At 37.8% G+C, this 22,260-nt stretch overlaps 2 protein-coding genes across 21 annotated transcripts in view; one reads left to right on the top strand and one right to left on the bottom strand.

Annotated features, from left to right (window-relative positions):
- Positions 1-5,953, bottom strand: part of SLF1 (SMC5-SMC6 complex localization factor 1) — a 92,001-nt gene extending 86,048 nt beyond the window's left edge. For all 13 annotated transcript variants that reach the window (XM_054489415.2, XM_063664994.1, XM_063664996.1 and 10 more), the window contains exon 1: positions 5,826-5,953. The gene's annotated coding sequence lies outside the window, so the exon portion shown is untranslated. The remainder of the gene's footprint in view (positions 1-5,825) is intronic.
- Positions 5,938-22,260, top strand: part of KIAA0825 (KIAA0825 ortholog) — a 477,056-nt gene continuing 460,733 nt past the window's right edge. For 4 of the 8 annotated variants that reach the window (XM_054489405.2, XM_063664988.1, XM_054489404.2 and 1 more), the window contains exon 1: positions 5,987-6,103. The gene's annotated coding sequence lies outside the window, so the exon portion shown is untranslated. Of the gene's footprint in view, positions 6,104-22,260 lie in introns of all 8 variants that reach the window. The other 4 variants (XM_063664987.1, XM_054489406.2, XM_063664986.1 and 1 more) reach the window with 2 other exon arrangements.

Raw genomic sequence — 22,260 nt, 5'->3', positions numbered from 1 at the left:
CAGAATCAAACAAGTTATACAGAAATAAAGGAAACATATACCATGTTGCCATTTCCAGATCATGTTAATAGCTATTTTACAATTTGATTATTAATAAGGTAACATTTTAATGTATCTTGGTTTCATGTATAAATTATTAAATTATTTGGATTTACTGGAGTTAGTGTGTAAAGCAGTTTTCATCTTAAACCATATGGTCTTTATAATAAAATAAATATGATGGAAATGACCCACTTTTTATACTTAACAGCATTTTCTGTCAAAGCAAGAGCCCATAGTAAAATGAAAATAGAACTGCATAATAGCAGAAATCAGGAAACCCTTTTAAAGCAATTTATTTCCTTTGAAAATGATTAAATATGAAACTGAAATTAAACATGCGGAGGAAAGGGAAGTAGGAAACAATGGTGAAAAAATAGAATGTCCTGATTCAAACATTATGCATAAAATATGGATATGTTTAAAAACAAATCAGAATACAGGACACTTCTAGTCACAAATTTATCAGAAAAACTGAGCTACTAGCTAAAGTTTAAAAGAATCAGGAATCCCAATGATGGCCCAAAATAACTAGCACAGTTTTATAACAGTTTTCTACAATAAAATTATCTACTTGAAACAACAGAGTTTATAATACATTTAGCAATGCTTTTTCACAGCACATGATATGACAAGTGAATGACGTGTATTACAGGATCTAATTCATGCAGCTACACAGGAAAACTATATATGTAGGAATAGATATAAACATGTATAGATATACTGATTGATTTATTTATAAAATTCATGGTTTGATGGTTCTTTCTGACCCTGCAGGATTAAGAATACAATAAAGCTGATATGTCAATGAAGCCAAAAAGAGCACTATAATTGTTTTAATATATATCAATAACCCAGACAATTAAAAATCCTTTAAAGTACAGTCAAGTGTAGTGTAAGTGATGTATCTGGGGTAGGGAGGATCAAGAGCTAACTTCTAGAAGTCTTGCAGCACAAGAAGGAAAGTAAATATACCATAATATAATTGTACCAGTGGTTATTTCTAGAAAAATTATAGATCTTTCTAGAATTAATAGGGGGTGTCCCTTGGGGCATTCATACAGAAGATACTATCCTAACACGAAAAAAAAGGAAGGGGAAAAAAAAAAGCAAAAAAGAGAGCATGACTTTTGACAGTTAAAAGTTTTGTTTTTACTGTCAAAAAAATTAAAATTATATGACATTCTTGGTTATGAGAAACTGTCCTTTGTAGTAATTATTAAAATCTTATCTATAATTAACAAAAATTAGTTACTTACCTTAAACAATAAAATACAACTAAGGAGACAATGACTGTAAACAGAGTTGGCCTTTATGCATAGCAAGCAACTGTCTCTGTGGTATGGACTTTCCCAAAATATCTCCCACATGGGCCTATTCTTGATGCCTGAAATTCCTTTGTAGTTGGTGCCAGCCCAAAATGCAAAGAAAACTTATAGAACTCTTCATCTTAATTAAGAACACTATTTATTATAAACTAGCTTTTTAGGTTCTTTGAATTCTTTATAATGTAACACATAGCTAGAACATGTTTGAAGAACATGTTGAAAATTGAGCTCAGACAAGGAAAGACAGGAATACAGATATGAATACAAAAGTCTGGTTTGAGAGGCAAGATGAAACAGCAGGGTACAACCCTTGGGAAAAGAGGAAGGTGCTACAAAAATAAGAGGCAGGGATGCATAAATGGGGTTTTGTAAGGAAAATAAGGATAAACCTTTCCCTACTCTACATTATATAGGGCTGGTTTCTTTTATAACCAGCCCTACCCATAAAAGAGAAGTAACCTTAGAAATAAATTGTATGGTACCATTAGCTAAAATAAATATTTAAGACTTAATAAAAAACTTTGATTTATATATTTATATTTAAGAACTAAAGTTTTCCCCCCAAAATAACCTTTACAGACTTGTCTTTCAATTTTAACATGCACTTATTATAGAAAATTTGAAAAATACTACAAAGTATATAGAAAGATTAAAATTCCTTCAGCCTGTAATACCATTGTTAACACTGGGGAGGGATGTTGACTTTTAGGTTTTATCTGAGTGTGAAAAATATATATAACAAAATTTGGATATTACATTGTTTCGTATCTTCATTTTTATGTAATGTTATATTATGATCATTTTTCCATGCCACTTAATACTCTTCATGGTTTTAAGGTCATGATGAAAACTAGTGGTTTCTTAGTGTTTGTTATTTTGGTGAATTCTTTTGATTTTAAACCTACTTCTACAGCAAACTAAGGAAAATTATTTGAAAATCCCCTCATCTGAAAAGCATATACCAAGCACTGAATGCAGTCAAGATTTTTGCTCTGAATTAAAGAGTCTGAAAAATTTTCATGATTTCTCTTATTCAAAACATTTAACTGGGAAAGTAAACAAATAACTGTTAAAACTGAAAAGGGCCCAAGTGTTGGATCTCTGTTTGAACCAATATTGCAAAAGGCAGACACATGTCACAGTACTTATACTGTGTGTGTAAAATACTGTTTGACGTTTAACTACAAGTGGCGTTTAGAAATTCTGGCCCCTTTAGGTCTAGGAGCCAAAGTAGGCCCTTGGTTTAATATCATTCAGCTGGCCTTCGGACTTTTTTTTTTTTTTTTTTTAAAGACACAGTGTCTATCTCCTGCCCCATCCTTCAAAGGTAGGAGAGATGCACACGCACGTGTGTGTGTGTGTGTGTGTGTGTGTATAAATATTAATTGTTTGACAGAAGTATCCAGTGATGAGACTTGAGGGCTGTTCTTACTTCCATTGCATTATTTGGGAAAGAAGCAGTAATTAGTCCCTCTGATGACAAATTTAGCACTAGAAGGAAGAAACAGAACAAGCACCAAAGTGAATATGGTGAGAAAAAAATGAAAAGCTTAGGGCAACATATGGAGATGTCCAACCTATCCAATACTGTACAAGGCACAGGCTGGGCAGATGTTAATTTCGGGATGAAGGAGTCCTTAAGGAAGCAAGTTGGTCAAGAGAGGAAAGGTTCAGAAAAAGAATAGGTGGACAGTAGATATCGGTTAGCCATAGAAGTCAAATGTGCTTTGGTATCCTAGGAAATTTGGTTTACTTAAGAGGAAGACCATACGTCTAAGGTTGAACAAGCAGGATTTAATTTTTATTGAGGACCTACCGTGGTTTATACACTTCATATATATTAGCTCATTTCCTTCTTTACAACATAAGTGCTATTTATTTTTCTTGTGCAGATGAGGATACTGGGAAATCTGAGTGATTAAGAAACTACTTCAAGGGTACACAGCTAGTAAATGGTAAAAACAAGATGCACAGATAAGTCTTTCTGCAAAAATTATAAGCCTTTTCTACAATACCAAGCTGAATTAAATTTCAGAACTTAGTCTAATACTTTTAACCACATTATAATTTCATAAAGCAATCTACTTTCAGCTAACACAAAAGAAAGATACATTAAGGTGGGAAGACATTTAGAACACCAATATCACTAAAAAAATTTAAACATAATTATAAATTATTTTCAGTAAAATAACAGTGCCTAAAATTTCAAAGCATTTCTAGAAACAATCTAAAGAGTGCTCTTTTTGTCTAATGAGAAACAAAGTTTTCATTATTTTCCTCTCAAAAGTGATTTGGTATCAATCATTAGAGTAATTCATAAGAGAAAGTCTTTCTTCCTCCTCAGAAATAACCAGACAGTGTATTTTAAATTTCAAAGTAATTTTGATAGAAAGTATGAATTAAGTGAACTTAAAAGTTCCAGGGTTATTTTACTTTTAAGCAGTAACATGCCCTTATAAGGTGAAAAACAGTACATAGTACATTATACAGATATATTTTCTATTAGTATATTCAAAGAGTCAACTACAAGAGTAACAGATGATGTTTCATTTTAGTTACATTCTTGAGAGAATTCGTTTTGTTTATTCAAAGCCAACACAGAATTTTTTATTTTACTTTCTAAAAAAGTTTTCTTTAAATGGTGAAAACCCTACTTTCAGGTAATATAATCAAGATACATATAATAAGGAAAGGACTAATAAAGAAAAGCTATACTATTGGTTTCCCAAAACACAATGTTTTTGAACATCAGTGGAAACTGTGGATGCTTATTATGAAATCTTCAGAGTTCTGAATTTTGATTATGAAAAGTAACCACATTTGATCATCTTTTCAATGACTTTCACGTGATCCACGGTTTATGCTTTAGGGAAGCAAGAAAATATTAGGTTATATAATTCAATTTTACTTAATAATGCATAATAAAATCTGGATTTAGAAAACAGAATAGGGGTTTATTTGCAGTACTGAAGGTTAGCTGTCTTTACAATAAAATTGACTTAAACATTCAAGTATTTGAACATCCTAGTTCCTTTAAATTAAGAATACTCAAGAGTTACCCGGTGGCTCACGCCTGTAATCCCAGCACTTTGGGAGGCAGAGGCGGGCGGATCACTTGAGGTCAGGAGTTCGAGACCAGCCTGGACAGCATGGTGAAACCCTGTTTCTATTAAAAATACAAAACATTAGTTGGGCGTGGTGTCGCGCACCTGTAATCCCAGCTACTCTGGAGACTGAGATAGGAGAATTGCTTGAACCTGGGAGCCGGAGGTTGCAGTGAGCCGATATGGCGCCACTGCACTCCAGCCTGGGCAACAGAGCAAGGCTCTGTCAAAGAAAGAAAGAAAGCAAAGGAAGGAAGCAAAGGAAAGAAAAGAAATATACTCTTTCATATAAATTCACCTCATACTAGCAACTTATGTATTGAACTCCTGCAATATACGTAATCAAACTTTCCAATAATGAGAACATCTTGCATATCCACAGATAGCTCCAAGAATTGAGGCACAACGGAATGACATAAACCAAAAAGTCCACAAGATGCATTGTCTGTCACACACAAATTGTAAATTCAGTTCAAATGTTCATTCCCAATATTTCAACAACAAAAATTTTTTTTAATAAAGTCATTCGTCAAAAAAGAGGCTGGCGCCTCCAAAATCAAGCTCCATCTAACTCCTGAGTCAAATAATGATATGAAGTACCCGAGACGGACCAATTTTTTTTTGTCAATATTTAATCTGAGGCTTTGGAAGTGGAAGAAATCTTAAAATAGCCACTTAGTCTTGTTTCCAGCCTTCAGGCAGCTGAAATATAAACCCCAGGAACACAGACCCACCCTTCAGGAAAACGTGTATGTGTGTGTGTTTGTGTTTAAAGGCCTATAGCAGTCAGAGATAGGATCACTGCCGTTTTAGCAATTTTTTTTTTAAAAAAATTCTACTAGAGAGGAAATAATGACACAATTTTCTTCGTCACAGGAAAGTGGGCCTGGGGTATCCCAGCCACCTTCGCAGACGCTAAGTTATGGAAAGCAGCCAAAACTCTGGTATCAAGATGAGGCGTCCCCATGGGTTCTATGGAAACGAGAGACGCGGGGGGCCTAGCGCCTTCCAGGCGGCGGGCCGAGCTGCAGAGCTGCGCAAGCAGGAGCGGGGGAAGCGGCTCAGCCCAGTACTGCAGAGGGGCGCTCGGTGGCAGTCCCCGCAGCGGCACGGGCGAAGCGTCGCGGGGTGTGCAGCTGCAGCCTACCAACTCCAGCGCCGAGCGCCAAGTCGGGAAAGCTGGAACGAACTACAGCTGGAGAAAGCGCGAGAGCCAGACACCGCTGCCGCTCACCCCAGCCGCTTCCTTCCTAGCCTCACAGCCGGGAGGCAGAAACTTCGGAGGTACGGCCTGGGGAAGAAACATCCCCATAGAGACAGAATACACTGTGTCTTCCTAGCTGAGCCCCTTTACCTTCCTGGCCGAAGTGTCTGGGATGCTTCCTTCGGTGGCGGTGGCGGCGGCGGCAGGGGCGACGACTGCCGCTGCAGCACTCAACTGCTTCACTAATCCGGGCTCTGGGAAATAATTTCCCGCCGCGCGCTAGGCAGCCCCGGAAGCAATAGTACCATTTCCGGGTGGTTGTCAGTGACGCTCCGGAGCCGTCGCCAGGGTGGTAATACCTGGTGCAGAGCTTGAGTCTGGCCAGCGGGTCAGGCTCTTGCTAGATCAGCACCGGAGGTGGAAGACTGGTAAGTGATTTTACTGGGTTTTCTCCTGCGCCTGATATTAATGGCTGGCCGGGGCTCTGTGCAGCATTTTGGCCAGCCCAAGAAGTGAGTGGGCGAGGGTGGAACCAGAAGGAGTCCCCATCCAACCCCGTGGCGCTTGAGCCCTGGGATCCTGGCTTACTGTCTTATCCACTCGCAAAATCTGTCTCCGACTTGGAACTCGACCTCGGGTCACCAAGTGTCCCTGGGCGAGGCCGAAGACACCGTGTACCGTGACTCGGCGTTGTGCCGAGTTTCTCTGCCAATGATCAACGAGTTTCCTATCGCCCATTGGCAGCGTTTGGCCACTCTCGATTCCTGAGTACTGTTTCCGTAGTTCTGGGGTGCCATTCCTGGAAGGCAGGAGGTTGGCTGAAGAAGACATCTTTTACAAACATTTAGGAAGTGAGATGGTGAGGTTCCTTCCTGATTTAGAATTAATTGAGGGTTCCTCCCGCCATTTGAATTGGATGAGAAGAACGGTCTTTGTTTTCCTGGCTGAGACATAAGAGAACAAGCTTGTAATTTCATGCTTGGGCATTAGATGCATTTTTGGAAAGCAGTGATCAGTAAGTAGGTGTGCTTTCAAAAAGGAATGCTTGCGTTCTGCTCCAGGCTTTGTCGATAATGAAGGATTCAGGAGAATTTTGGATGGAGGTCTGAGGTAGCCAGAATAGTTGTAAAGAGAAATTGCTTCCGACAAAGGGATAATGTGAGGAAAGGTGCTCATTTAAGATTTGAAAGATGTGATGTAGTGAACCTTGGCGACTTCTCTTAAGTAATGCAATTTCTTAGGTAAGTAGTTTTCACTTGCCACCTTATATTTAAATAATTACCTCCCTACCAACCCCCGTAAAAGGCAGCTGACTGTTATTTTTTCAAAACAGTCAGTTCCCGAAAGAGTTGTAGGTACTATTGCATTTTTTTTTATGGGTATGCTCCTCATACCCATAAAAACATTTTCTTTATCGGAGCATACCCATAAAGAAAAATGCAGTATGTTCAATTCAAGGCCCCTGTTACACCAGGCCAGTGTCTTCTTACCTTTTGAGAGTAATGCAACAAACCATATTTAGGACAGCACATTGATTTTCTGGCCTTGTTGGTTAATAATTCAACAAACTTATAATCGCCCCATTAATCCCAATCTTGACATTTTGTTGAATCTTGTATTTTTTCTTTATTTCTCCAGTTAAAAGTGTTATAAATTACTTCAGGGATATTATGTATTATATCTGTACAGCAACTAGTTTTTAGAGGCAGTGATTTCTCTCTATTAATTGCTATTGAATGTAGCCAATCATTAATACTTACCCCAAGTAGATACTGTCTGCCAGGCACTTTGCATTTATTATTTTATTTAATGTTTAATAAAGAAAATCACAAAAATTGTATTATTTCTATTTTGCAAAACATTTTATACTGAGACTCAAAGAGGTTGTGATTTTCCATAAATTATACAATTAAATGGCACAATTAAAATTCGAATCCAGTCTACCTGACTCTAAATTTTGGCTCTTTTTAATGTGCTGTATACCTTTATAAGTAAACATAACAGTATCATTATTTTCACTCCCAGGTAAAAATGGATAGATAGTATGTCACATTTAGAAATCAAGTGGATAGCAAAACTTGAGGATAAAAGGGACTTAAGGGATGTGTTCATCACCATAAGGTAATTTTGACACCTAAATAATGCAGTTTCTTTACTGCCTTTATCCTTGGCCAGTTTTATTATCCTAATTCAAACAAATGCCTATACTGTACATTGGCATAACACTTGGGGCAAATGCAGAAGATCTGGAGACCATCAGCAAGCATATTGGTGACTGAGTCCAGAGTATCAGCTAACTATCTCTTTAGACAGCTTTTCAAACATACATTTGTGTACATGTATATTTGTGTGTGCATGTGTATGTGTGTGTGTGTAGGGAGAAAGAATGAATAAATGAGCACAAATTCATAAAATTCAACTTTGTAATGATTTATAAGGAATTATTAGCAAAATTGTGCTGTTCCACTCACGTAACCCTCAAACAGATGGGGATTATCACATAGTTTCGGGAATATGCTTAATTAAACCTGCCCATCCCAATACCCAATTCTATATAGAGAAACAGAAATAGCCTAATTTTCAGAGAATTTATAAAAATTTAGTTGAAATGACCAATACTAGAAATGACATAGAAGTTAATTCTAAAGAATATCCTGTTTTACAACTGTATAGGTATAGCTAGCCTCAAATACTAATGTGTATTTGATGACATTGCATTGACTTGTGGGCAGATCCCGTAGGCAGATCTCAGGGATATTTTGCTATCAAATTTCAGTGCTTATGAAGGTTGGGATTATGTCTGTTTTATTCGTCATCTCAAACCCAGCATCTAGCACTGTGCCTGGCATGTAATAGAAGCTCAATAAATAAGTCAGGAACCATGACTCATGACTGTAATCCCAATACTTTGGGAGGCTAAGGCAAGAGGATTTGAATCCAGATCATCTAAATTTTGGCTCTTTTTACTGTGTTCTATACTTCCTTTAATAAGTAAACATAGGTCACAGTGAACTATGATCACACTACTGCACTCTAGCCTGCACAACAGAGTAAGACCCTGTCTCTAAAAAGTAAAAAATAAGCATTTATTGAATGAATGATTCCTTTTAAAAATGTTATTTATCCACTGAGAAGTATTTGTACATTTTTTAAAGGATTTACCACATAAATAAATATTTATTTTTACTCACCTTGACCCTGAAATACAGTGTCCACTCCACACTCATTCATAAAAGGCAATGTGCTGTCCTGCAAAGACGACTGGACTGTGAGACAGGAGATGAGAGAATATCTAATATTTTTCTGTGTTTATTCTCTGCTATTCAGTGTTAAATTACTCTTTACGGCACAATGGGTAAGTATTATTATCCTCCTTTTACAGATGCTAAAACTGAGGCAAAGATAAGCTTTGTAAATTGTCCTAGGTTACACATAGTCATTAAACACAGCTATGATTTGAATGAAGGCCTCTGATCCCAAAAGCGATAATCTTAACCACTTTGCTAGCCTCCAGTTGAATTTTTAATCCTGGCTCAGCTGCTAAATGTGTGCAAAAGCTCTGGGTATCATGTTTCTCATCTATAACATATAGGAGTTTGATGGATTATATTATCTGTGAGGTCCCTCCTACCTCAAAAATCCTCTGACTTTAGTTGACTCCTAAGTATTATCTGAATATAGCAGTTCTGGTGTGCCAGAAAACCCTCATCAATTTTGATGTGTTTCATGTAAGCTTTTATATGTGTTCACGTCTTCCACATTGGTGGACACACAATCATGTTTTTGCAATAGGAAGAATAGAGTTAAAAAAACACAGCCATGCTTTTTTTTTTTTTTTTTTTTTTTTTTTTTTTAACCAGCTATGACACTAAGTCACTGAACGTTTGTGAGCTTATGTTTTCCTATGTAAAATGGATCCATAGGATTGCTGTGAGCATTAAGTGGGTTGGCCTATAAAGCCTCAAACATGTTGTCTGATACACAATTGCTGTTAAATATTGATTCTTTTTCTTGCTCAGTCTTGCAAGGATAGAAGATTAGTGGATATAAAAAATGCTTTATAAATTAGACAAAGATGAAGAATATTTTCACTTACAGTCTACTAGGAGAGAGAAAGTTATATAAACAAATAATTATATGTAGGGCAATTTACATACATCATTGAACACAGAACATGGGAATGCAAAGAAAAGAGATTTTTTTTTTTTTTCCAGGAGGGCAGATGAGGAAAGATCTCATAAAAAAGGTAATACTGAGTTTGTGCCGTATAGGATGGTAAGGATTTTGGCAGGGGAACAAGAGGGACAAGTGTTCTACTGGAAGATGCAAAGGTGTCAGAAAACAGAAATAGTACCTAGGTCACTTTGGATATGTAAGATGGATGAAGGCTGGTAATAAAGCTAAGGTAAAAAGCTGAGTTTAGGACAAGCTGTAGATAACTGTGGGCAAGTTAAAAATGTTAGGCTTTTAACAATAAGCAATAATCTGTGTGTATAACTAGGATGGGGTGGAGGATGGAGTTGGCATTTGTTTTCTTTGTTATGGAAAAATGCCCATTTGTTACAGAAACATTAGAGTGTACAAATATGCCAAAAAGGAAAGAGAAAGGAAGAGTGGCCCATGATCCCACCACTCAAAATAACTTATGATTTTTCTCTGTATTACAGATCTGCATATATGTGCTTTTAAAGTAAAAATGAAATAATACTGTCTATATTGTCTTGTGACCTGCTTTTTTCAATGTGCTATACCATGAATTTTTCCATGTCAATAAATTTGCTTCTATAAAATAATATTTAGGACCTGTATGCTATTCAATTTTATGAATACATTATAACTTTCAAACTGACTTCTTTCTGTTAAGTAATAGTACAATAAAGGTTTTTATAGTAAAATATTTAGACATATTCGTATCTATTTTCTTATTACAAATTGTAGAAGGAGAAATGGTGACCCACAGGTTATGAACACATATAATACTTATATGTATTGCCATATTAATCAAATTTTTAATTTAAACTTGGTGCAAAATTCATAAGGTATGAAAGGGTATATAATGAGGCATTAGCCTCCCTCTCACCTCGTTGTCCTCCTGACTCACAGCTAGCCCTTATAGCACCTTGTATGATTAGAAAAGGGCACCCCCTTCTGGAGGATCCATAACTCTTGGATATACACTGTGTAACTGATGCTACTTTTGTAAGGATTGGAAAAAGGCATCTTTTTCTCTGTGGCAACAGCCCTGAGGGACACATGGCTGGGCCAACAAAGTATGGGTTGGATTCAGCCCCTACTCACCTCCCTAGATTGAGTACTTTTATGATAGGTACTGCACCTGGCCTTTTTGACTATTTACTTTCTAAAAGCCAACACTAAAGCCAAATGCAGACTTTGTTAAAATACAGAAGACAAGATTGGCCGGCGCAGTGGCTCATGCCTATGACCCCAGCACTTTGGGAGGCCAATGCAGGCGGATCTCTTGAGACAAGGAGTCCGAGACCAGCCTGACCTACACGGTAAAACACCATCTCTACCAAAAAAAAATACAAAAATTAGCTGGGTGTGGTAGTGGGCACCTGTAATCCCAGCTACTCCTGGAGTCCAAGGCAAGAGAATCACTTGAACCTGGGTGGTGGATGTTGCAGTGACCTGAGATCACGTCACTGCACTCCAACCTGGGTGACAGAGTGAAAGATTCTCTCTCAAAAAAATAGAGAGGACAAGGTCAAACTTCAGTGCATCCCTTGAAATACATACATCCCATATAAAAAGTTTTAACAACTATAAAAGTTCAAAATGAGACAATGTCATTTTGACTAATTAGGCAATGCAGTATAATGTAAACAATTGAATTCAGAGAGGACCTGGAGTTGAGCTTAAACTCATGAACATATAATGATAGCCTTGAAGAAGTTACTTAAATTCTCTGAGCCACAATTTCTTCATCTGTAAAGTGGTAATACTATCAACTTTACTAGGATTAAATGTAATACTGTGTGTAAGTACACAAGCATCAGAAAAAAATTATTAAGGTCTCTTGTTTTGTTTTTAATAAACTCACTGTTTTAAAATAGGGTCTGTGTCTCTAACTATGAAGTCAAACAGACTTGGATTTGAATCCCAACTCTGTCACTAGTTGTGTGACAGTGTGAAAGTTACTTTTCCACTGTTTCATTATTTGTAAAATGGGAATGATGATGTCTTCACAGGCCTTTTGTGAAGATTAAATAAAATAGTGCATGTATAGAGTTTAATATGTTGCCTGGTGTAGTAAGGCACTTTATTTGTTCAAATTCCCCCAAAAGCGGATGCCAAGAGGAGGTACGATGTACAAGATGTTTATTGGGGAAACTGCTTGTGAAGAATAAAGGAGAGCGAGTAGGAAAGAAATGCCTTCAGGCCTCAATGCACGTCTGACAGCCTAAAAAGAAGAGAAGGAAGGAAGAAAGAAGAGTTGAGTAAGAATATCAAAGTGCTGCACTCTTCTAAGAAAGCTTCAATTAGGCCAGTGCAGAGTCCAAAAGCCAAAGTCATGTATTAGAGGAATCCCATGTTGCCACGGTATTCAATGTTAGGTATTAGTAAAAATGATCAACAGTTGTCATCTGCTAAAACTTACAAATACATTTGAATTTCAAATCTTGATTTTTACTCCCTGTCCCACCCCCTCCTGCCCTCAAGAAAAGTACAATCCCTACTGCCAGACATTGATACTAACATTTGAGTCATATGTTCTTACACTATCTTCTTATATTTTATAATACAGTTTTGTTAGCCAGAACAGTTAGGAATCAAAACATCTGTTCCCAATAACAGTTTAGAAATGCAAACATTAGCTAAACAACTGATTTTTGGCATCATGTGGTTAAACACACTATTGTCTAAATTTCTAAATTCAAGTAGCCTATAAATATAGTGTAAATGTTTTTGTTTGTTTGTTTTTTTCTGAGACAGGGTCTCACTCTGTCACCCAGCCTGGAATACAGTGGTACATCACAGCTCACTGCAACCTTGAATTCCTGGGCTCAAGGGATCCTCCCACCTCAGCCTCCCAAGTAGCTGGGGCTACAGGTGTGCACCACTATGTAAAAAAATTTTTTAATTTTTTTGTGGAGACAGGGTCTCACTGTGTTGCCCAACCTGGTCTTGAACTCCTGTACTGAAGCAGTCCTCCTGCCTTGGCCTCCCAAAGTGCTGGGATTACAGGCATGAGGCACCATGCCCAGCCTCATGCCTGTAATCCCAGCACTTTGGGATCCATGGTTAGAATATTAGCCTAAAACTTGAATGTCTATTTGCATCTTTACCAGATACCTCTGTAGCCACAAAGGTAAAAATATAGTTTCATAGGATCCTTCCCCCCAGCCCCCACCACCATTTTGTCATTTTTAATAAGTAAACGTAGAGATCCATAATTTTAGTGCTTTTCAAATGGCAGGTTATAAGCCATCAATTTGGTGAGTCGTAGCCTGTATTTTTGTTTCAGATACATGGTGGTTTCAGGATTGGGGATATAAAATGTATTTGTTATTGGGAAACACAGCTGAATTTGAAAACAACTGATTTAGATTAACTATCACACACGAGGAAATGAAGATTAAAGAGGCGATTTAACATAATGGATAACTCAGGAAACATGTGACTTGAACCAGAGGCTAGGTCTTAAGAATCTAAACTTAGGGCTTTTTCTTTTTATCATGCTTCCTGGAAAAGGCTTCTTGTTTGTGCTATTAGTAGGGCATACAGTTATTCCAGTTGGGTGATATGATAGTGCTTTTCTGTCACTTTTGTTATTTGTTTGCTAAGATTTACTCAAAAGACACTTCCCTGACTTTAGCCATGGGGTATCAGGGAGGTTGTACAGCTGCAGTTGTTTCTAGCAACCAGCAGTCATGCCACACCACCAGTTTACTGTCCATTTTACTTCCAGGGAGCACAGCTAATTCAACACTTTAAGGAGTTTAAACTGAGCAGTGATAGGAACTCATTTTGAAGAGCGTTATACTGATGAGGTCTGAATTTTTGTAATATAGACGAATATTTTGTGCTTCATTGTGTCATTACTTTTTTTTAATCTTTTTTTTTTTTTTTTTTTTTTTTTTTGCAGATAGAGTCTCGCTTTGTTGCCCAGGCTGGAGTGCAGGGGAACGATCTTGGCTCACTGCAACCTCCACCTCCCAGGTTCAAGCAATTCTCCTGTCTCAGCCTCCTGAGTAGCTGGGACTACAGGCACACACTCTGCGCCCAGCTAATTTTTTTTGTATTTTAGTAGAGACAGGGTTTCACCATGTTGCCCAGGCTGGTCTCGAACTCTGAGCTCAGGCAATCTGCCTGCCTCAGCCTCCCAAAGTGCTAGGATTATAGGTATGAGCCACCGCGCTCAGCCCTATGTCATGACTTTTCTTTTTTCTTTTCTTTTTTTTTTTTTTTTTTTTGAGACAGTCTTGCTCTGTCACCCAGGCTGGAAGGCTGGAATGCAGTGGCGCAATCTCAGCTCACTGCAACCTCCACCTCCCAGGTTCAAGCAATTCTCGTCTCAGCCTCCCGAGTAGCTGGGATTACAGGCATGTGCCACCATGCCCAGCTAATTTTTTTATTTTTAGTAGAGACGGGGTTTCACCATGTTGGCCAGGCTGGTCTCGAACTCCTGACCTCAAGTGATCCACTCACCTTGGCCTCCCAAAGTGCCAGTATTACAGATGTGAGCCACCACGCCCAGCTGTCATGACATTTCTTTACCCGTCTTCCTTGGCTTTTCAAACTTTAGCTCATCAAATATTTTTCATTTTAAAAATGCAAGTTTTGTGTATAATCACATAACAATGTATTCCTTTAAATTTTTTCAGATATATAATTCTTTCCTTCTCTAGCATATATTCATGCTAGCCATCAGAAATGCTCATGGCAGTTCAGTTCTTCCAAGGTGATCCAGTCTGTCCTCTGCTGTTAAGAGCTTTCACTAGGAAGGAATTTAGGAGTGGGGCTGGTTGTAAATGGGGACCTTCTAGGCTCTGTTTCTATGTGGCTTTCTTTTCTTTCTTTTTTGAGATGGAATCTGGCTCTCTTGCCCAGGCTGGAGTGCAGTGGCACAATCTTGGCTGACTGCAACCTCCGCCTTCCAGGTTCAAGCAATTCTCCTGCCTCGGCCTCCCACTCCTGCCTCAGCCTCCTGTAGGCTCAGTTTATGTGTTGCTTTCTGTACTCTGGTATCTTTTAGTGCTGCCAGTACTTATTCTTTTGATTAACTTTACTTGGTAATTATCTTTCTAGGGCTTTCTCATTTGTCTAACTCAGCAGTTATCAAACTTTTGGTCTCAGTAATCTTAAAAATTACTGAAGACCTCTTTTACACTCTTAAAAATTACTGAAGACCTCAGAAAGTTTTTATTTATGTAATTATATCTACTTATTTTTTTGTATTATAAATTAAAATGAAATATTTTTGAAAATATTTAAACAAACCACTACATGTTAACATAAACAGATTTTAAAAAGCTATATTTTTCAAAACAAAAATTTTAGTGGAAGAGTGGTATTGTTTTATATTTTGCAATGTCTCTTCAATGTCTGGCTTAATAAAAGAGAGCTGAATTTCAGATCTGCTTCTGCATTCAGTCTTTGGTGATATATTGTTTTGGTTGAAGTAATAAGCAAAATCCAACCTTACACATGTATGTAGTTGGAAAAGAAGGGAGTTATTTAAATGGCTTTTTCAGATAATTGTGAATATTCTTCTTTGATCACCAAAATTTAACAAGTAGAATTTTATTAAAATTTAGTTGCAATGTAGAATCTGAAATCATATCAGTTTATTTTTGGTACACTATTACTTTAAAAATCCCTTGGTCTATTTTGTATTTTGAATAAATCTTTTACAAATACATGATTCTGTTACATAATATACCAGCCTTTTGGAAAATATTGATTCATTGAGGTATGCTGATTTTCCAAATCTTAATAGATTTCATTATACAATGTTAAAAATTCCCATTAGTTAATATCACCAGTAGTCTCATCAGGAGACTCTTGTAGTATTGGAAAACTGTCCATCTGACAGTATACAAATTTTCCAAAATTCTAATTTTTGCTTGGAAAGCTCAAATTTTATCATTGGCAACAAATACGGTCTGATGTTTTCATTGTAGTTATAGCCCAATTTGATTAATTTTGAGAAAATATGTAGTGTATACAAAGGTTAATCAAAATATTAATACTAATTTTTGGCCAGGTGCAGTGGCTCAGGCCTGTAATCCCAGTACTTTGGGAGGCAGAGATGGGTAGATCACTTGAGGTCAAGAATTCAAGAACAGCCTGGCTAACATGGTGAAACCCCATCTCTAAAAAAAAAAAAAAATATATATATATATATATATATATATATATATACACACACACAAAATTAGCCAGGTGTGGTGGCACACACCTGTAGTCCCAGTTACTTGGGAGGCTGAGGCATGAGAATCACTTGAACTTGGGAGGTAGAGGTTGCAGTGAGCAGATATTGCAACACTGTACTCCCACCTGGGCAACAGAGTGAGACTCTGTCTCAATAAATAAATAAACAAATAAATAAAAATAAAAGTAATTTTTACTTCCTATCAAAGACATAAGCAAACCTGGCATTATTCCGAGTGTGTAATGGTGAAAAAAAATACAATGAGTACTGTGGTAGGCAGGATAATGGCCCCCATGAGATACCTACATCCCAATATGTAGAACCTGAGACTATGTTATGTTACATGGCCAAGGGGAATTAAGGTTACAGATGGAACTAAGGTTGCCAATCAGTTTACCTTAATATAGTGAGATTATCTTGGATTATCCAAGTTGTCTCAATGTAATAACAAGGGTTCTCAAAAGTGGAAGAGGGAGGAGAAAAAGAAATCTGAATAATGCAGTGGGAAAAAGACTCAACCCACATAGCTAGCAAGAAAATGGAGGAACTGGGCCACAAGTCAAGGAATGAGGGCAGCCTCTAAAGCTAGAACATGCAAAAGAAACAATGATTTATCCCCGAAATCTCCAAAGAGGAATGAAGCTCCGCTCACTACTTGATCTTAGCTTTGTGAAACCTGTTTCAGACTTCTCACCTAGACAACTATAAGATAATAATTTTGTGTTTTTATGCTGATAAATTTGTGGTGATTTATTATAGCAGCAATAGAAAGCTAATATAACTTCTTGTTTTTTGTTTGTTTATTTGTTTTGGAGACAGACGCTGTGTCGCCCAGGGTAGAAGGCAGTGGCATGATCTTGGCTCACTACAACCTCCGTCTTGTGGGTTCAAGCTATTCTCCTGACTCCGCCTCCTGAGTAGCTGGGATTATAGGTACCTGCCACCAGGCCCAGCTAATTTTTGTATTTTTAGTAGAGCCAAGGTTTCACCATGTTGGCCAGGCTGGTCTCGAACTCCTGACCTCAGGTGATCCACCTGCCTCAGCCTCCCAAAGTGCCGGGATTACAGGCATGAGCCACTGTACCCAGCCTGATTTCCTAAAGTGTCACAGATTTTGCACTTGTAGTGCAAATGTCAATATAGCAAAAATGACATATAATGTTTTATTGTTATAAAAATAGTTTTGACCTTGCACACCACCTGAAGGAGTATCAGGACTCCTTCAGAAGTTTGTAGATTATACTTTGGGATCTCGTAAATAACTTCATACTTTCTTTGTGCCAGCCACTAGCCTGGGAAATGGGATACAAAAGTTAAGAAGGTATAGTCTTGTTTTAAGAAGATTATATAGTCTAGTGGTTGAGAAAGTGATATGGTTTGGACATTTGTCTCCTCCTTCCAAATCTCATGTTGAAATGTGGTCCCCAATGTTGGAGGTGGGGACTATTGGGAGGTGTTTGGATCATGGTGGCAGGTCCCTCATGAATGGCTTGGTGCCCTCCATGTAGTAATGAATTCACTTGAGAGCTGGTTGTTTAAAAGAGACTGGTACCTCCTCCTCTTTCTTGACCCCTCTCTTGCATGTGATACACAGGTTCCTGCTTTGCCCTCTGCCATGACTGTAAGCCTCCTGAGGCCTCACCAGAAGCTGAGCAGATGCTGGCACTGTGCTTGTACAGCCTGCAGAACCATGAGCCCCCATTTTAATGGGTTTGTTTGTTTTTCTCTGGTAAATTTCTTTAAGTTCCTTTAGATGCTGAATATTAGATCTTTGTCAGATGCATAGTTTCCAAATATTTTCTCCCATTCTATAGGTTATCTGTTTACTCTATTGATAGTTTCTTTGTCAAAAATCACACAGTTGTAGATATGCAGCCTTATTTCTGATATGGGCTCCCTATTCTGTTCCATTGGTCTGTGTGCCTGTTTTTGTACCAATACCAAGTTGTTTTGGTCACTGTTGCCTTGTAGTGTAGTTTGAAGTTAGGTAACACCGTTCCTCCAGCTTTGTTCTTTTTGTTTACGATTACCTTGGTTATTCAGGCTCTTTTTTAGTTCCATATAAGTTTTAAAATAATTTGTTCTAGTTCTGTGAAGAATGTCATTGGTGGTTTGATAGGAATAGCATTGAATCTATAAATTACTTTGGGCAATGTAGTCATTTTAATGATATTGATTCTTTCTATCCATGAGCATGGCATGTTTTTCCATTTGTTTGTGTTTTCTCTAATTTCTTTGAGGAGTGTTTTGTAATTCTCATTGTAGAGATCTTTCACCTCCTTGGTTAGCTGTATTTTTAGGTATTTTATTTTTGTGGCACTTGTGAATGGGATGGCCTTTCTGATTTGGCTCTCAGTTTGGTTGTTGTTGGTATATAGGAATGCTAGTGATTTTTGTACATTGATTTTGTCTCCTGAAACTTTGCTGAACCTGTTTATCAGCTGAAGGAGCCTTTGGGCTAAGACTATGGGGTTTTCTAGACATAGAATCATGTCACCCGCAAACAGATAGTTTGACTTCCTCTGTTCCTATTTGGATGCCCTTTATTTCTTTCTCTTCTCTGATTGCTCTGGCTAGGACTTTTGATACTATGTTGAATGAAAGTGGCGAGAGAGGGCATCTTAATGCCAGTTTTCAAGGTGAAACTGCTTCCAGCTTTTGCCCATTCAGTATAATGTAGGCTGTGGGTTTGTCATAGATGACTCTTATTATTTTGAGGTATGTTCCTTCAATACCTTGTTTATTGAGAGTTTTTAACATGAAGGATGTTGAATGTTATCAAAAGCCTTTTCTGCATCTGTTGAGATAATCATGTGGTTTTTGTCTTTAGATCTGTTTATTTGATGAATCACATTTATTGAGTTGAGTATGTTGAACCAACCTTGCATACTGGGAATGAAGCCTACTTTATCATGTTTCATAAGCTTTTTGATGTGCTGCTAGATTCAGTTTGCAAGTATTTTTTTGATGATTTTTTCACTGATGTTCATCTAGAATATTGGCCTGAGGTTTTCTTTTTTTGCTGTGTCTCTGTCAGGTTTTGGTATCAGGATGATGCTGGCCTCACAGAATGAGTTAGGAAGGAGTACCTCCTTTTCAATTTTTTGAAATAGTTTTAGTAGAAGTGATACCAGCTCTTGTTTGTACATCTGGTAGAATACACCTGTGAATCCATCTGGTTCTGGGCTTTTTTTGGTTGGTAAGCTATTTATTACTGTTTCAATTTCAGAACTTCTTATTGTTCTGTTCAGGGATTTAATTTTTTCCTGGTTCAGTCATGAGGGGATGTATGTGTCCAGGAATGTATCCATTTCTTCTAGATGTTCTAGTTCATGTACATAGAGGTGTTTATAATATTCTCTGATGGTTGTTTTTATTTCTGTGTAGTCAGTGGTAATGTCCCTCTTATTATTCCTGATTGTGTTTATTATTTCTGATTGTGTCTGTAATCTTCCCTCTTTTCTTCTTCATTAATCCGGCTAGCAGTCTATCTATTTTTTTAATTTTTTTGAAATCCAGCTCCTGGATTTGTTGATCTTTTAAATGGCTTTTCTTGTCTCTATCTCCTTCAGTTCAGCCCTTATTTTGGTTATTTCTTGTCTTCTGCTAGCTTTGGGATTTGTCTGCTTTAGGTTCTCTAGTTCTTTTCATTGTAATGTTAGCTTGTTAATTTGAGATCTTTCTAGCTTTTTGATGTAGGCATTTAGTGCTATAAATTTCCCTCTTAACACTGTCTTAGCTGTGTCCCAGAGATTCTAATACATTGTATCTTTGTTCTTAGTTTCAAAAAACTTTTTGATTTCTGCCTTTATTTAATTATTTACTCAAAAGTCATTCAGGAACATGTTACTCAATTTCCATGTAATTGTATTATTTTGAGTGCTTTTTGTTTGTTTGTTTGTTTGTTTTTGAGATGGAGTCTCACTCTGTCGCACAGGCTGGAGTGCAGTGGTGCAATCTCAGCTCACTGCGACCTCCACTTCCTGAGTTCAAGTGATTTTCCTGCCTTAGCCTCCCAAGTGGCCGGGATTAAAGGTGCCCATCACCATGCCTGGCTAATTTTCATATTTTTACTAGAGACAGGGTTTCGCCATATTGGCCAGGCTGGTCTCAAACTCTCGATTCCTGACCTCAGGAGATCTGCCTACCTCAGCCTCCCAAAGTGCTGGGATTACAGGCATGAACCACCATGAGTGAATTTTTTAGTCTTGAGTTCTAATTTGATTGTGCTGTGGTTTGAGAGACTGTTATGATTTCAATTTTTTTTGCATTCGCTGAGGAGTGTTTTACTTCTGATTATGTGATCAATTTTAGAGTAAGTGCTATGTGGCAATGAGAAGAATGTATGATTCTATTGTGTTTGAATGGAGAGTACTGTAGATATCTATCAGGTTTATTTGATCCAGAGCTGAGTTCAAGTCCTAAATATCTTTGTTAATTTTCTGTCTTGCTCATCTATCTAACATTGTCAGTGGGGTATTAAAGTCTCTCATTTATTATTGTGTAACAGTCTAAGTCTCTTTGAAGGTCTCTAAGAACTTGCTTTATGAATCTGGGTGCTCCTTTGTTGGGTGCCTATATATTCAGGGTATTTAGCTCTTCTCATTGAATTGAACCCTTTACCATTATGTAATTTTGTCATTTTTTAATCTTTGTTGGTTTGAAGTCTCTTTTGTCAGAAACTAGGATTGCAACACCTGCTTTTTTCTGTTTCCCATTTGCTTGGTAAATTTCTCTCCATCCCTTTATTTTGACCCTATGTGTGTCATCGCATGTGAGATGGGTTTCTTGCAGACAGCATGCAATTGGGTCTTGGTTCTTTATTCAGCTTGCCACTCTTATGTCTTTTAATTGGGGCATTTATCCCATTTACATTTAAGGTTGATATTGTTATATGTGAATTTGATCCTGTCATCTTGATGCTAGCTGGTTATTTTGCACACTTCTTATGTGGTTGTTTCATAGTGTCATTGGTCTGTGTACGTTAGTGTGTTTTTGTAATGTCTGGTAGTATTTTTTCCTTTTTACATTTAGTGCTTCCTTCAGTAGCTCTTGTAAGGCAGGTATGGTGGTAACAAATTTCCTCAGCATTTGCTTGTCTGAAAATGATCTTATTTCTCCTTCACTTATGAAGCTTAGTTTGGCTGGATACAAAATTCTGGGTTGGAATTGCTTTTCTTTAAGAATGCTAAATATTGGCCCCCAGTATCTTCTGGCTTGCAGGGTTTCTTCTAAGAGATTCACTATTAGTTTCATTGGTTTCCCTTTGTAAGTGACTTTTCTCTCATGCTGCCTATATTAGTCAGTTCTCATGCTGCTATAAGGACATACCTGAGGCCAGATGCAGTGGCTCACACCTGTAATCCCAGCACTTTGGGAAGCCAAGGCAGGTAGATCATGAGGTCAGGAGTTCAAGACCAGCCTGGCCAAGATGATGAAACCCCATCTCTACTAAAATTACAAAAATTAGCCTGACGCAATGGCAGGCACCTGTAATCCCAGCTACTTGGGAGGCTGAGGTGGGAGAATTGCTTGAACCCGGGTGGCAGAGGTTGCAGTGAGCTGAGATCATGCCACTGCACTCCAGCCTGGGTGACAGAGTGAGACTCTGTCTCAAAAAAAAAAAAAAAAAGGCATACCCGAGATTGGGCAATTTACAAAGAAGGAGGTTTAATTGACTCACATTTCCTCAGGAAACTTACACTCATGGTGGAAGGTGAAGCAAACACTTCCTTTTTCACAAGGCAGCAGGAGAGAGAATGAGAGCCAAGCGAAGAGGGAAGCCCCTTATAAAACCATCAGATCTTGTGAGAACTCACTCACTGTCATGAGAACAGCATGAGGGTAAGCACTCCCTTGATTCAATTACTTCCCAGAGGGTTCCTCTCACAACACGTTGGGATTATGAGAACTACAATTCAAGATGAGATTTGGATGGGGACACAGACAAACTATATCACTGCCCTTAACCATTTTTCTTCCATTTCCACCTTGAAGAACCTGATGATTATGTGTCTTGGGGAAGATCTTCTCATGGAATATATATATATATTTTTTTGAGACAGAGTCTTGCTAAGTTGCCCAGGCTGGAGTGCAGTGGCACGATCTTGGCTCACTGCAAGCTCCACCTCCCAGGTTCACGCCATTCTCCTGCCTCAGCCTCCCAAGTAGCTGGGACTACAGGTGCCA

Source organism: Pongo pygmaeus, chromosome 4 (genome assembly GCF_028885625.2).
Source record: "Pongo pygmaeus isolate AG05252 chromosome 4, NHGRI_mPonPyg2-v2.0_pri, whole genome shotgun sequence".
Taxonomy (NCBI): Eukaryota; Metazoa; Chordata; class Mammalia; order Primates; family Hominidae; genus Pongo; species Pongo pygmaeus.
Note: the sequence above shows the minus strand (reverse complement) of the source record. Positions and strands in the feature narration are given on the sequence as shown.